Source organism: Peromyscus leucopus, chromosome 15 (genome assembly GCF_004664715.2).
Source record: "Peromyscus leucopus breed LL Stock chromosome 15, UCI_PerLeu_2.1, whole genome shotgun sequence".
NCBI lineage: Eukaryota > Metazoa > Chordata > Mammalia > Rodentia > Cricetidae > Peromyscus > Peromyscus leucopus.
The window spans coordinates 55,976,267-55,993,194 of NC_051076.1; the positions used below are offsets into that span (position 1 = coordinate 55,976,267).

The 16,928-nt window shown below is 48.5% G+C and overlaps 1 protein-coding gene across 2 annotated transcripts in view; it reads right to left on the bottom strand.

Moving 5' to 3' along the window:
* The window catches only part of Pik3c2b (phosphatidylinositol-4-phosphate 3-kinase catalytic subunit type 2 beta), a 66,109-nt gene that overhangs the window by 44,556 nt on the left and 4,625 nt on the right, over positions 1-16,928 (bottom strand). The gene's annotated exons all lie outside the window — the stretch shown is intronic.

Below are 16,928 nucleotides of genomic sequence, written 5' to 3' on the forward strand. Positions count from 1 at the left end.
TACTGAGACAATAAGGAGACACAATCCGGGCCGGTGCCCATTTCCTCAAGGCCCACAGCTGCAGTAAAGAACAGAAGGACAGAGGTACTTTTTTTTTTTTTTTTTTTGTTTTTGTTTTTGGTTTTTCAAGACAGGGTTTCTCTGTGTAGCTTTGGCGCCTTTCCTGGGACTCACTCTGTAGCCCAGGCTGGCCTGGAACTCACAGAGATCCGCCTGCCTCTGCCTCCCGAGCGCTGGGATTAAAGGCGTGCGCCACCACCGTCTGGCGTTCAAAAGGGGTCCTTTTTATCAACCAACAGTAAAAGTGGGAAGCAGGGTCTCTTCGGGGAAAGAGGACAGCGACCTAGTGGTGGAACTCAGTGGTAGAGTGTCTGTCCAGCAGGCATGAGGTCCTAGCTTCCATTCCCAGCACTGCCTAAATGGTTTTCAAAAACTAAGGGGAGAGGGGGGCGGTGATATGGTTTAGGAGTAAAAGCACTTGCTGCCCAGGCCTGCTGACCTGGGTTCGATCACCAGAACTCACCGTGGAGAAAGCCAAGCCCTGCAAGCTGTCTTCTGACGTACACACACACACACACACACACACACACACACACACACACACACACGCTGTGGCACAGCACGCCCACCCACACTCAATACTCCCACTACATGTGCACTTAATAAAGTTAAATGTCTTTTAATTAGAAGGGGAGGGGTCCTCGAGACAAGGCTTAGTGGCAGAACATTTACCTAGTAGGCCCAAGGCCCTAGGTTTGATCACGGTGACAGATGAAAAAGAATTAAACCAGGCACGGTGGCCCATGCTATAATCTAAGCATTCAGGAGGGAAAGGCACAAACCTGGAGCTTGTAACCAGCCTGGGGGACTTGGGAGATGTTTTTAAAATGCAAGTTGACCAAAAAAAGGGCTGGAGAAATGACTCAGTGGTTAAGAGTACTGGCTGCTATTGCAGAGGACCTGAGTTCAGTCCTCAGCACTCACTTTTTTTTTTTAAGATTTATTTATGTATTATGTATACAATGTTCTGCCCAGCAGAAGAGGGCGCCAGATCTCATTATAGATGGTTGTGAGCCACCATGTGGTTGCTGGGAATTGAACTCAGGACCTCCGGAAGAGCAGTCAGCGCTCTTAACCTCTGAGCCATCTCTCTAGCCCCTCCTCAGGGCTCATTTGGTGGTCTACAACCATTGGTAACTCCACAACCATTGGTAACTCCAGCTTCAGGCAATCTGATGCCTTCTTCTGACCACAGCAGACAGACCTATGGTGCCCATATTCATATGCAGGCAAAGCAGTCATACGAATACAATAAAAGTACATAGCCGGGCTGTGGTGGCGCACGCTTTAATCCCAGCACTCGGAAGGCAGAGGCAGGCGGATCTCTGTGAGTTCGAGGCTAGCCTGATCTATAGAGCGAGATCCAGGACAGGCACCAAAAACTACACGAAGAAACCCTGTCTTGAAAAACCAAAATAAATAAATAAGAATAAAAGTACATATGCCTAAAAGTTAAAATTAGCAAAGAATAGAGGCCAGCTCTCATACACTCATACACAGCTGGCGGGAATGTAAAAAATGGCACACCCACCTTGGAAACTAGGCAGCTTCTGACAAAGGCAAACGTGTCTACTTACGACTCAACTGTACACAGCTACCCAGCCTTGTACACAGACATTAAATACAGGGCTGGAGCCGGAGCTCATCAGTAGAATGCTTACCCAGCATGCACAGGCTCTCAGTTTGGTACCCAACGCTACAAATAAATAATAAACAATCCAGTACTACAAGTAAACAATAATAAACATCACATAGTAGAAACTTTTCTTTTTTTTTTTTTTTAAAGATCTATTTATTTATTATGAATATGGAAGAGGGCGCCAGATCTCATTACAGATGGTTGTGAGCCACCATGTGGGTGCTGGGAATTGAACTCAGGTCCTCTGGAAGAGCGGTCGGTGCTCTTAACCTCTGAGCCATCTCTCCTCCCCCACAAAACTTTCCTTGTAATATCTCCAAACTAGAAATGATCCAAATGTCTATCAGCAGGTAAATGGCTCTTTTGAAAATGTGAAAAGTATGGGTAGGGACTGAGGCTCAGACAGTAGAGTACTTAGCTAGCATAGACAAAGCCCTGGGTTTGACCCCAGAAACACACAAAACCAGGTGTGTGACGCACATCTATGATCCCAGCGCTCAGGAGGTGGAAGCAAGATCAGAAGCTCAGGGTCAACCTTAACGACATAAAAAGTTCAAGGCTGCCAGGTGGTGGTGGTAAATGCCTTTAGTCCCAGCACTCCAGAGGCAGAGGCAGCCTGAGTTCAAGGCCAGCCTGGTCTACAGAGTGAGTTCCAGGACAGCCAGGGATACACAGAAAAGCCTTGCCCCAAAAAAACCCACAAAAACAAAACAGTTCAAGGCCAGCCTGAGCTACATAAGACCCTGTCTCAAAACAAAAAGTGATTCATCTACATATGTATAATTAAATGCTACTTAGCAATGAAAATGAATGAATTATTGACAAATGTAAAATTGTGGATGAGTCTCAAATGAACCCTGTTGAATAAAACCTGCCAGACAAAAGAGTATGAGTATGTATCATTGCATTTACAGGAAATTTCTGAAAATGCAAATCGAGGGACTGTGAGGAAAAACAGATGGATGCTTATCTGGGGAAGGAAAGGGAAGGATTACCATAAGCCATAAGGGAACTTTTGGGAGCAATGAATGTGCTCATTATCTCTCTTTTTTTTTTCTTTGCTCTCCACCACTCCCTTTCTGCAGAGATCACAACTATGGCCCATGCATGCTGGGTAAGCACTCTACCACTGAGCTATGTCTGCAGCCCATTCATTACCTGCCGGTGGTGGTGATTTCACCAGCGTGTTCATATGCCAAACTTATCATGTTGTACACTTTAAATATATGCTGCTTATGACACGTCAATGAAACCCCAGCAAAATATAAATGTACAACACAGCTCTACTTAGCAGGCTTTATAATTACTCCAAGTTCAACATCAGGTGAGACAGGGTGCCTATATGGATCTGCCAAAACATTGATCCCCAGCCCTCAGACAGGAACCCCAGGTCAGATGTCTTTAGCTGCAAGAGCCTGACACTGACTCCAGGGCTGGTACCTTTTGCTTCTGAAGTCACAACATGAAAAGAGTTGAGAGGCACTGGTCTAATGCACATAATGACAAGGTTAGTCTGTCCTGGGGTTCTCAAGCCGTACCTCAAAAGTACAAAGGAACTGTTCACAGCTACCGATGCCCACACGCCCCCGACAGGTTCTGATTTAATTGGTCTGCAGAGGGGTAATGGTATCTAGTAAAAATAAATAAAACAGCCTCCCAGGAGATCCTCTCTGTGTCTGCGTCTGGGGATGCGAAGCCGCCACTCTCTCAGTAACGTCGGGGAAAAAGCTCCTCGTTTCACAAAAATATCAGACATTGTTCATTCTATAGGACAGCTTCACCCAAGCAGTAACAAACCCATGTCGCATGCTATTTATTCCTCATGACCACAAAGTTGAAAACGACAGGAGAAACGCTCAGATAGATCTTGTGTGTTTGTGCCTCTCCTCCCCCCTCCCCCAGTCTGTCTCTGTAACTCAAGCAGGCTAACTATAGAGCTGAAAATGACCTTGAACTCCTGATGTTCCTGCCTCTAAAGTGCCGGAATTACTGTGTATTGTGGGTGTGTGCCACCACACCTAGGTAAGTTTAGTCACGTGAGTGTGTGTGTGTGTGTGTGTGTGTGTGTGTGTGTGTGTGTGTGTGAGAGAGAGAGAGAGAGAGAGAGAGAGAGAGAGAGAGAGAGAGAGAACAGGGATGGAGAGTAGGGCTTTGTGCATGCATGCAAGTGCTCTACTACTGAACCACATCCCCAACCCTTGAGTGGCAAATTCCACTCAACTCAAAATAGGAGACAGACCCTCCTTCAGCTGAAGTGCCCTTCTAGGACCCTCTCGAATCTGGCAGACACAGGTCAGGACTCTGGCCAGAGCCCTGGCTGGCTGTGGGGGGATGTGATTTCTACTGTACTTAGCAGGTCCCCAAAGATGGACACGCCCAAAGTAGCTGTCTGCCCTTTCCCAGCTGTCTGCCCCACCCTTTCACTGCTCCGTAAAGGTTACCTTTGACCCACGGTGGGGTGTGTGTGTGTGTGTGTGTGTGTGTGTGTGTGTGTGTGTGTGACTCTCAGAACCGGATAAGATATCCAGGCTTCGTTATCCAGAGGTGGGAAAACGGTCCCAGAAAATAGTACCGTAGCATTTTTACAGATACAAGACACTAGAAAAATGCTCACCGTAGGACTGACTGGGCCATCACACCATATAACAGAGCTATACCCCAGCCCAGCTTAAGATTTTTAATGCAGAAGGTGACTGTACTTTCAGCCCTGGGCTGGGACAAGCAGAGGGTAGACATTGCCTTAGCTGGGCACCGCTGTGAAGTAGAAAACCAAGGCCATGGACGATAATCCCCCAACTTCCTGCTTCTTCCCACACTCTCCTCTGCACACTTGCATTCAGCCCATTTTATTCCATCTGGTCTCCTACGGCATACGGCATACATACTACAACTGGCTTCCTCTCGTGCCCCACCCACCTGATATTCCATAGGAAGATAATGTTCCTTGGGTTTCATAGTTCCCTCCCCTCTCCTCTTACATCAACCTCTTCCCAACTGGGTTTCACACTGTGCCACATAAGCAAGGCCTCTCCCAATTTCAAAACAAACCCTCAGCCCAAACTCTCTTGGCTTTGGGTTCTCCCAGATCAGTCTTCCATTCTCAGCTCAGCTTCAAGAAAGAGTGGGCAACACCTGAAGCTCCTTCCATGTCCTCTCGCTGTCTCCCCTAAAGCCACTCCCGAAACCCTTGACTGCCCAACTCAGAGGGATTCCCATGCGTCCAGCTATCTGGGTCTGGTCCATTTGGCTCTCTAGGCCACTCTCTTCTTCCCCATCCTCTGCCCCCAGGTGCTGTGACACCATTTCTATTCATTGTTTACTTATTATTGTGTGAGTCTGTGTGTGCACACACATGAGCACACACGCACATATGCATGGGTGAAGGCCCGAGGACAACTTCCAGGAGTTGGTTCTCTCTTTCCACCTTTGTGTGGGTTCTAGGAATCAAGCTCAGGTCAGCAGACTGGCAGGGCAAGCCTTTCCCGGCTGAGCCACCTCACTACTTCCTGATTCTCCATCTTGGTCTTCCGCTCCCTTTATGTACTCCTCAGCCGTGGGTGTTACCTCAAACCTCCATTCTCAGCCTGCCGCTCACTTCTCTTTCCTCTGCCTACAGTCTCCTCTGCTCCCCTTTGCTGTCCACACCACCTCACGCTGATAATTCCAGAAGTGTATTCCTCCTTCATTTGAGGTGATCACCTGTACCTCAAAACCCAAACTGCCTCCTTTCTTCCCTGAACCCTGCTCCCATTCCTAGCTCCCCACTTCATGGCACTACCCAATCCCAAGCCACAAGCTCTCCAGTCATCCCGAAAGCCTTTCCTCTTTTCATCTAAAGTCCCATCACCAAGGCCCTTGGGACTCTCTTCTCTACATTCCCAAGCTAATCCTTCCTTCTATCTTAATTGCCACTGTTCTAGTTAAACTAAGGCCCCTTCTTCCTTCTCCTGGGCTAGCACAACAGACTCCTAACGTCTGGTCCTGCCCTCTAAGATCACTCCTTCTTCAAGGCTTTCCTCCAGGAGCCTGGGGGCTCTTTCTGAAGTGTGAATCTGAGTCTCACTCCCTGCTTAGATCCCCTCAATGGCTCTCGATTGGTCTTAGTTACAAGGCCTTTATTGCCCATCTGTCCTGTCTCTAACTATGCATCCCTGTGCATTTAACACCTCTTGGTGCAGGCACATGCTTCTGGACATGGCTTTCCCAATCCAGTTCCCCTGTGTGATTCTAACTTACCCTTCTGTGACTTTGCTCGGAGATTACATTCTTCCAGAGCTCTCTCCAAACCCCCAAACTGTCCCCATGTCCTTATACAAATCTCAAACATGGCCTTAAAATATTGCATTCAGGGGCTGGAGAGATGGTTCAGTGGTTAAAAGCACTGGCTGCTCTTCCAGAGGACCTGGGTTCAATTCCTAGCACCTACCCACAAGGCAGCTCACAATTATCTATAATTCCAGTTCCAAAAGGATCCAACACCCTCTTCTGGTCTCTGTGGGCGCCAGGCACACAGTGCACAGACATACATGTAGGCAAAACACTGATATATGTAAAAATTTTAAAACTAAAATATCCTATTCAGAATTACACTTAACTAGAAAAACTAGTTTTAAAACTTGTAGGCTGGGCGGTAATGGTTCACACCTTTAATCCCTGCACTCAAGAGGTAGGCGGGTCTCTGTGAGTTTGAGGCCAGCCTGTTCTACAGAATGAGTTCCAGGACAGCCAGGGCTATACACAGAGAATCTCTTTTTCAAAAAAATCAAAAAACAAAAAAATTTGGACCAGGCACAGTATTTACACATCTGTGATCCCAGGATTCAAGAGGTGGAGGCAGAATGATCAGGGGTTCAAAACCAGCCTCAGTTACATAATGAGTTTAAAGCCAGCCTGAACTTCATGAGACCTTAAAACAAACTAAAAAACAAGTAAAGATTTTAAAAATTACATGCTACTCCCTCCCTCTACCTCCTCAAGTTCAAATTAACATCCTTCTGAAGAGAATGGCTGTGAACTAGATTGTAAGGACAGAACTTTCTAGCAGTGGGAATTTTGTAGACATGGAGCTAGGTAACCAGAACACAAATGGTGTCCTTTCATGGGGCCCTTCCAATACAAAATGGGGCTGGGTTAGGTGTGGCATCAGTAAGGGAGGTTCACAGATGGACAAAAAATTTATACAAAGTGCCTTCTACTTCTGAGATGATGATGATGATGATGATGATTTTGGCTTTTCAAGACAGGGTTTCTCTGTGTAGTTTTGGTGCCTATCCTGGATCTCACTGCGAAGACCAGGCTGGCCTTGAGTTCGGCCTGGCTCTGCCTCCCGAGTGCTGGGATTAAAGGCGCGCGCCGCCGCCACCGCCGCCGCCGCCCCAGCTACTTCTGAGATTCTTAAGAGTCAGACATGCCCACCGGGCGGCAGTGGTGCATGCCTTTAATCCCAGGCAGAGCCAGGTCGATCTCTGTGAGTTGGAGGCCAGCCTGGTCTACAGAGTCTCGAAAAACCAAAAGAGAGAGTCAGACACGCGTTCTGGTTCCCTAAAGTGAGATTTTTCTAAGAATTCCAAAGTCATAGGAAAAGCCGAGGGGTAGCCCAAGCAAGCCCCACTCCTCAGGCCCTTCACGTTCTGGAATTCAGATAGAAGAAAGATGAGTTACCATCTCTAACCACCCCTGGCTGTGGGCAAGAATGCCACTAGGCTGTCAGCATGGAAGGCAGGGATCCCTGCGACCTCCATGGTGAAGTGAACCTCAGGGAGCACAGGAGAGCGAGGTCCAAGGGCACAGAACGCAGCGATCAGCGATCAGTCAGGAGCCGGTGTGAACCGGCTTCCTCTAAGAACTCAGAGTTACATTTTCCAGGCGTGCGGACCAACTATTCAACTAACGAGGGTCTCAAGTTCCCTGCTCTCCCCTTCCCTAGTGGAATTTCTTCTCTACTAGCCTTGGTTGGCCAGATGCATTGGAAACTGCTCTGGTCCATTGGTTTTAAAGAGTACTAGGAATTCTTTAAAAAAGCAAACAGGAGGCTGGAGAGATGGCTCAGTGGTTAAGAGCCCTGACTGCTCTTCCAGAGGACCTGGGTTCAATTCCCAAGCACCCACATGACAGCTAACGATTTTCTGTAACCTCAGCACCAGGATGTCCTCATACAGACATATCTATAGGCAAATCACCAATGTACATAAATAAAAATAAATAAATTATTTAAAAAAGACAAACAGGAGCCTGGGCTGTATAGCTGAGTGTGTGGTAGAGAATTCGCCTAGCCTAGAAGAGGCCTTGTGCTTGATCTCCAGCACTGGAAGGAAGAGGGAAGGAACAAATGGCCATTTAGGTCTCAGGGAAGAGGAGACTCATGGACAGCCAGTTTCCTCTCCCCACCCGCACATACCAATTTGCGTTCCTTTTCTGCTCAAGCATTTGAAGGTAATGCTATCAGTACTTCAGCTTGGATCTCCCAAGTACCAGGGCAATTTATGTAAACAGAATGCTCCTAGCACACCCACAAAATGTCACACTCACAGGACAATGTAGCCTCCTCCATAGTCCAATCGTCCATATTCGAATGCCAGTAATTGTCATCTGGAAACCGTTTCAAACACATAAACTCCTGGCCCCTCCCCTAAAGGTCCCGATTCAGCAGGGCGAGTCCCTGGGCTTTCCTGTTCTTCACTAGTCTCTCAGGTGATGTGAGGTGTAGCGAGGTGGACACCACAGCTGAGGGGTTCTCTCGAAGACAAGAACTGGGCAAAAAGACATCTCCCTCCAAACCTAGGGCAGTCAGAGGGTGCGGGAAGAAAACACGCTCACGGTCAAGTGGACTGGTGCCAGGGTCCAAGCAGAACCAGGCAGCACACTCAGTCTCTACAGAGGCCCACAAAGGACGAGAGGCAGGCAGGGAGGCAATGCGGCCAAGCCCGAACCACACAATGGTTCAGAGTCAGAGGCGGCGGGAGAAAGGGCCTCCCTCGTGTGCGCCTGTGCCAGAGAGGGAGGCCCGAGCCAGAGAAGCTTCCCTGCAGCCAGAGAAGCTGCCAGCTATCTCACTGTAGCTTCTCTGCTCAAGATCGGAGGAGCCTAAGGGGCCTGGGTTATCCCCCGCCCCCAAACTCCTCCAAGCCACAGAACGAACCCCAGTGGTACCCAAAATGGGCAAATACAAGAAATCTTCAGGCAACTAGAATGTAATTCCAGGGAGCTTTCAGTCCAGCAAGGCGATAAGCAGATACAAATAATTCAACCCCTATGATGCTGGGCCCTCACTGGAACTCCTCTCGTTTATCCTGTTGTTTGGGTCTGCAAGACCGGTAGCATCACATCGATGGTGTAGCAGACACCAGAGGCCTCCAACCAGACCAATGACTCTTTGCAATGAGCACTTGCAAGTAAAGATATACGGAGAAAAGGGTTTCCTGCATGATTTACTGTGTCGCCCTACAGGTTCCATGACGAGACTGGTTTTTCTTTCCTTCTTTCTTTTTTTTCATCTTAAAGTTTTTTATTTTATTTTGTAGGGGGAGGTTGCAAGGGCAGAGGGTGGATACGAAGGGGAAATGAATAGGATGGAGGTGCATGATGTGAAAGACACAAAGAATAAGTAAAAAGGAATGTTAAAAACAAAACAAAACAATAATTGAATTCCTCCTTGGGGCATGGAGCATCCCGGGCTACCTGACAGGGCAAGAATAATGGAGCACTCTCAAACAAGATGGTAAAAATATGGAGGGCCTTGGGTCTGTGCAGCCTTGAGCACCCCAACTTTTCATGGTTTTTACTCAGGGATGAGGATTCATTCCAGGACTGCTTTAGGAAGCACCTCCCTCAGGACACACAGGGTCCAGGGATTGGAGGCCATTCCCGTTATTTGTTATTGTTTGTTTGCTTGGCTGACTCTTTCCTCCGCCTCCTCCTCTTCTCCTTCTCCATCTTCTTCTTTCTCCTTTTTCTTTTCTTTTTTTTTTTTTTTTTTTTTTTTTTTTTTTTTTTTTTTTATGTATGCCTGAACTGCTATATACACTTGCTGGTTTCAACCTCACAAAGATCCACCAGTCTCGCCGTCCGAGTGATGGGATTAAAGATGTGCGCCACCATGCCCTGTTTGTTTTTTTCTCGTTTGTTTTGTTTTGGAGATAGGGTCCCATGACGCTCAGGCTGGCCTTTAACTTACTATGTAGCCAAGGCTGGTCTCGAACTCTTGATCCACCTTGCCTCTACCTCCCGAATGTTGAGATTTCAGGTATGGCCCACCACATGTGGCTTGCCATAAGAATTTAACCTCTTTTGCTTCCAGATGTCTCTCTCTAAGGAAGGCGGCTGGCGCTATCAACTACCCACACATAATCTCAGGGGCTTTCCTTAGGAGCCCATACCCCACTCCTCACACCCACACCTGCCGCCCTGCTCTTCCTGTTCCTCCCTAACTCCAGCAAGAACAGGGACCATCACTATGTCCCTGGGTCTCCCGCCAGGAATCCAACGCTTCTCCCAGAAGGTAGATCAGAAAGGACCAATTCCTGCTTCTGTATTTAAGGCCTGTCTGGCTAGTTTTTGACACAAACTTCAGTCATCTGAGAAGAGGAACTCTCAATTGAGAAACTTTGTTCATAAAATCAGGCTGTAGACAAGCCTATAGGGCATTTTCTTAATTAGTGATTCATATAAGAGAGCCTAACCCATTCTGGATGGTACCATGCCCGGGCTGGTAGTACTGGGTTCTACAGGAAAGCCAGTCAGTAAGCAGCACCCCTCCATGGCCTCTGCATCAGCTCCTGCCTCCAGGTTCCTGCCTGTTTAAGTTCCTGTCCTGACTTCTCTCAGTGATGGAGTGTGACCAGGAAGTGTAAGCAGGATAAACCCTTTGGTCACAATGTTCTATCACAGCAACGGTGACCCTAACAGAGACAAGCACACGCTGCCTTACACACATCAAGATCATTCTCTTAGCTGGCCTAAATCTCCTCGGCAGTGTTCACTTAACCCTGCGATGAGGGTGCGCACCATTTCCCTCGCTAGCGTCCTTTTAGCCAGATCAAAGCGGCCTCATGTGCTTCCCTGTTTCCATGGCTCCTGCTTTCTGCTCCCTCTCTTCCCTCACCAAGGTTCCTCAAGCCAGTTAGTATCCTTCAGTCCAGCCTCAGATGCCCTCTAAAGAGTGCGGGATTCTTCCCATTCCTCTGCCTCCAGAGAAGAGCGGTGGGACCGGGGGAGGATGAGAGGGAGTTCCAGGAGGACTACCTCTTACCAAACATGGCCTCCAGCAGAGGGAACTCTTGGGCCCCAGTCCAAGGAACTCCCACACTGCCCCGTCCCTAATCCCTCACACTACCACCACATACAGACAGGGAGAGCCCTGGTCTCATGCCAGCGAGCGCTCTAGGGACTGTGCTCTGGAGGTGGACAGAGAAAGACGGGTACTGGGGGACCAGGACACAGGAGCTCCTTGTTTTGCCTCACCGTCTGCCATCTTCCTCCCCAGCTTAGCTTCCGCACGCTGTTCGCTTCACGCAAACTGAGGCCCCCTGCGCAACCCAGACAGTCACCTGTCTATGTCACTTGCAGCCTGTGTTCAGTTTCCCCAGCTCATACGCTCTGGAAGCCAGTTCTCTGGGATTCTTTAATGGGTGGAAAACCTTCCCAGAAAAAAAGCCAGCACACAGAGGCCACCCACAGGTTACAGCTGCTCCTTCCTCTCTAGTCAGGGCAGAGGCCAGAAGAGACCCCCTGATTGGACTGGAGGCTTCCCCAGTGGAAAGGACAGGGAGCAGAGTGCTAGCCCCCTCACTGTGCTGGGGGGGCTTCTGAGCTCCCCCCACACACACACACTGACTATGCTAACCCAATGCCTGGAGGACCTTCTTTAGAAGGTGAACATCTCTGCTGCATCCAACACTAGGGGAAACCTAGTGTTACATTCACTGAACTGTAACAATTCCTTGACTGTTTTCTGGGAACAACTTTCTTAGAAAATCTCCCTTCTTGGCAGAGGCAGGAGGATCTCTGTGAGTTCGAGGCCAGCTGGTCTACAAAGTGAGTTCCAGGACAGCCAGGGCTGTGGGGCTCTCTCTGTACTGCTCGCAGGGTTGGGAAAGAGCCGTAGACTTATGAGGAGGAGGGGGACTCTGCTCCCAGTCCTGTGCTCTTCTTCCACAAGCACACACTCTGTATACTCCGTGCCAGAGCTCTGGGACCAGAAGCCCCATGAGGCGAGACTCAGGATGACCAGGCACATAGCGGAGAGAGAGCCAGCAGGCATCCCCCGCTGGTAGTCCTATCTGTAGGAAGGGCAGAGGTGACTGCCTGTAAGTCTGATGGTGGGAACCAGCGGGCAGTGACAGGCTGTGTGGGCACTGGGCTGACAGCAGCTGTCTGCCACTTGCTTGGCCCTGAAAAGAACTTTTAAACAGAAAAGGGCTGCAGGCCAAGCCACCCTTCATGAGGATCAGAAGAGGAGCTGACCAGCCCAGATGCCATGCTGGAAGCTAGCTCCTTTCAGTCCACTGGGTAGCTAGCTCTCTCTCACGGGTCTCCAGGCCCTGCTCACTGTCTTCCCACTCCTACTGCACCATTCCCAAACCAGCGGTGTAGCCAGTGGTCATACCGTCGAGTCTCTTCAGTCCGTGCCCACTTTCCTCGAAACATGACAATCCCTGACAGACTGTAGTCATTCCCAGGCAACCAAAGCTGTAGGGATCACGTACACTGAGCATGTTCCTGAAACCTCCCTTACCCCACATCTTTCCCATCCTATATGTACTCTTTGTATCTCCTCCTACTCCATGCTTATCCCACATCCTCCCCTGTTCACACTGTATACTCACTGCCTCACAATCCCTGCACCCCCATACCTTTCAATCACTCTGCCTCTCCCCACTCCTTGTATCTTCCTAAACCCTACACCTCCACTTCCTGTATCCACATCTGCACACCCTCCATCTCCCTCGCTCCCTCATCAGCTTCTTAAGGAGGGATGGCTAGACTCTGAGGTCATATCCTGAGTGTCACTGGCAAGAAGTCGTGGAAGAAAAGTAGGTTAGCCCTGAAGAAAAAGACAGTCACCTGCAATTTAGGGACAGCCCTGGCCCTTCCCATGCAGTGGCTAGCTTCTCTGCACCCGGAGAGCCTGTCCCCAGAGGTCTCCAGGGCCTCTTGTAAGTGCCAGGAATGGCTAGTTACTTCCTGATTCAGGAAGGCTTGAGGAAACCACAGCATCAACACAGACAAGGAGAAGAACACAGACATGAGAAAAGAAAGTGAACCAGTTTGCATCTTTCACTCAGAAAAAAAGTCCCCATTAAAATAAACTACCACCAGGCATTAGATACTAATTTACACTGGGGTGTTAGAGGCCAAGGTGTGAGCCCTCCAGGGCAATTTGCATTTAAAAAGCAGAGGGAAGGAGAATGCCCAGCCCACCAGGCCCTAGGAACCTTGGAGGGAGAAGGCTGATCACCCATCAGAGACTCCTAAGTCAGTCAAGGACCCAAACTAGAGTGTTGCCCGAGAACTCAACTGTATCCAGTCTAATAGAGAATTGCATTTGGGGTGTAGAGCCCTAGGAGAATCTAAGAGATAATATATTCTGGAGATCCTTAGTGTCCCAGACCTCCGAGCCACAGGAAGGGAATGCTAACAGGAAGTACTAGGATTGGGGAGTAGGCAAGGTTGTGAAGGTACCAGACCTCAAGGGGGTACTGCCAGGCTTCCCCAGATCCACCTGGCTAACCTTGGACTTGTGGGCAGTGATAGTCAGTTTGTAACCAGCCTTTCATCTGTAGTTACAGAGGGGAGGGCCTGCCCAAACCCTGTTTCCCATCCACACCTGAACCAGGCCTGCCTCTCTCTCTCTCTCTCTCTCTCTCTCTCTCTCTCTCTCTCTCTCTCTCACACACACACACACACACACACACACACACTTACTTTCTCCTTCTCTTTCCCTTCCCACCTACCACTCAAAATCCTTAGACACTCCCCACTTTCAATCTTGTTCTCAGCCTCCTTACGCTCTGTACGTATGCCATAAACGCTTGCTCAGTGCGAGCCTTGATGACCACTAAACAGGATCCACACCTTTGCCTGGCGTTCAAGAGGCTGCAAGAGTCTCTGCAGTAAGGTCATAAAGGGTTTCAAAGAAGAAAGTGATGGGCGGTGTGGGAGGGGGGTGTCAGGCAGTTTGGAGCTTCTGCATATGTACTCGGCTTAACACCTTCTTGCCATCTACTCACCCCCAATTTGCATAAGAAGGTTCCAAGGGAGAAAGAGGTTAAATCTACACTCAGTAAAAGGGTCACTCAGCAGAAGGGGGCCCATCTGGGCACAAGCTCCTTCTTCATGGGACCCTCACCCAGGGTCTCCCAAGAGAAGAGAAGCAGCAGCAGCAGCAGCAGCAGCAGCAGCAGCAGCAGCAGGCCTTTCTCAGCGGGGATCAGCTGATAAGGCTTGCCGTTTAGGTGAGTGTACCCAGGCAGGGTGTGACTGAAGGCCAGGCACACTGGAGCAAGGAAATCCATGAGCCAGGGAAATATCTCACAACACATAAATGCCAGTGCGCTTTGTCAGCAGTAGAAGGAAGGAGGAATTTGGCCTTTTATCCCTCTGGTATTTTGTGCTGGGTATTGTCTTATTGATCTGTACAACGGTCGGTCCTTAAATGCGGATATTATTATGCTTGTTTTACGGGTGAGGAAACTATAAAACAGGAAAAGGATTAAGCACTCTGCCCAAGGTCACACAACCAGGAAATAATAGGATCAAGAGTTTAAATTGAAACTCGTGTGAACCCAAAATTCATCATACTCCCCGCTTCTCCAACCAACAGGGGAAACAGGCCCACATGGAAACCCAGGCTCACCGCATTGGACCAAAGGCTCACACGAATGCTGGCAGTCCTTCTGGAACATGCCCCCATGTTCCCCCTGTACACCACCAGAATACCTTCACTTGATCAGGCCACTCAAAAAAGGCCCCAACCAGGCACGTTGACACACACCTGTAAATCTCAGCCCTGGAGAGGGAGAGGCGGGAGTATGAGGCCAGCCTGGACTGTGTAAGATCCTCTCTCAAAACCAAAACAAACAACCACCACCACCAAGACCAGGTACCCTCTGTTCAACATTCAGATCCTCCCCACAAAGCAAATAAACCAGACCAGGACTGGGCAGGGCAGGCCTGGAACCCCAGCACTCAGGAGCTTGAGGCACGGGGGTCAGGAGTTCCGGGCCAGCCTCAGTCACATAGTGCAATCAAGGCGTCTGACTATATGAGACCCTGTCACAAATAACCGAAAAAATGAACAGACTAGAAAACAGGGGCTAGAGACGGCCCAGCGGTCAAGAGCACTTGGTGCCCTTGCCGTTCAGTTTCCAGCATCCATGGCTGATAACTGCCTGTCACTCTAGCTCGAGGGCTCCAGTGCCTTCTTCCAGCCTCCACTGGCAGCTGCACACATGCGCACATATACTCAGATGCAGAAATAGACAACTCTTTTTTAATTAAGAAAACATTTGTCTCTTTCCTTATTTATCAAGCACTCAGGAAGTTTCCTTTAGAGTCCCAGGTCAGTTCCCTGTATGGCCCACCTCCAAACCATGACAGCTACTAAGCATTTTCCAAGACTTTAGATTGTCCTACATGCTGCCTGCCACTCACATGGCCCCTCCTCTGGCATCCTCTCCCTCTGCAAGTACCATCCCTTGCTACGCTCTAGAGCTTGAGCTAAGCTTCCCTCGTGGAAGCTGCTTTGTCTCTTTGGAACATCTCCTTACACACTTATACATGGTACTGTACTAGTGATTAGAATTTAAAAATAACTTTTATTCCTGTAGGTATTTACTGTTAAAAAGCATTGTCATAGGTATTAGTCCACTAAACTGTTTTTGTTTGCGGGGAAACACACTACAGCCTAGGCTAGCCTGGAAATCACTATGTATCTCAAACTGTCCTTGAATGGGAAGCAATCCTCCTGCTTCAGCCTCCCAAGCACTATGATTAAAGACATAATGTTTACTCAGATAATACTATCCTTCTGGGTCTTTGATGGAGTTGAAGACTGGTTATAGTCACGGTTTTCTTTAGTTATGATTGAAAGTAAGTTAGATGTAAAATTTTGAATTCACTAAGATAGGGTAGAAAATACATTATTTTCTCTGAATATGCTAACTACACATGGACAGAATATTGTGAATGTAATCCTTACTTGATAATCGTTATTGTATATAGTCTTACTATGTTTAAGTTAAAATCCTTTCATTTTTAGACAAAAAGGGGGAAATGTAGTAGAATATTATTTTAAGGTGTGCTACTTTTGTTTATATTGCATTTGTTTAACTCTGTGAAGCTGTGATACTTTGCCTGTCTAAAATACCTGATGGTTTAACAAAGAGCTGAATGGCCAATAGCAAGGCAGGAGAAAGGATAGGTGGGGCTGGCAGGCAGAGAGAATGTATAGATGGAGAAATCTGGGAAGAGGGATTGAAGAGAAGGAGGAGGACATCAGGGACCAGCCAGCCACCCAGCTACACAGCAAGCCACGGTAAAAGAGTAAGATTTACAGAAGTTAGAGAAAAGGAAAAGCCCAGAAGTAAAAGGCAGACGGGATAATTTAAAATAAGAAAAGCTGTCTAGAAACTAAGCCAAGCTAAGGCCCGGCATTCATAATTAAGAATAAGGCTGTGTGTGTGATTTAGTTGGGAGCTGGGTGGCGGGCCCCCCAAAAAGAGTAAAAAACCCCCAACAACAACATAAGCCAGGGCTGGAGAGCTGGTCAGTGGGTGATAGTGCTTCTGCTCTTGCAGAAGACCCGGGTTCAATTCCCAGTACCACATGGAGACACACAACCATCTATAACTCTAGTTCCAGGAGCTCTGATGCCTTCATCTGACCTCCACAGGCACGTAGTTAACTTACATATGTGCATTCATACACATAAAAGCAAACAAAAATTAAATAAAGACACGGGCCAGCATACCCAACTTAGGCATGTTTCCTAATATTGCTAACTAATCTTGCTAGGTCTGGTCTTTTCCTGTAAAGGGGAACAGTTTCATCACCAGCCACCTCCCCCATTTCCTCTGAGGGTGTTAACAGGGAGAGGATGCTGAGACGATGGTGAGAACCACAGATGGGGAGACATTAGGTGTCATCGTTAATCATGTGCTCCCACTTTTCTGTGGACTTGAACTTTTGCCCAAGGCCATCCTCCCCCCCCCCCTTCTTTGTGGGGTTCAAA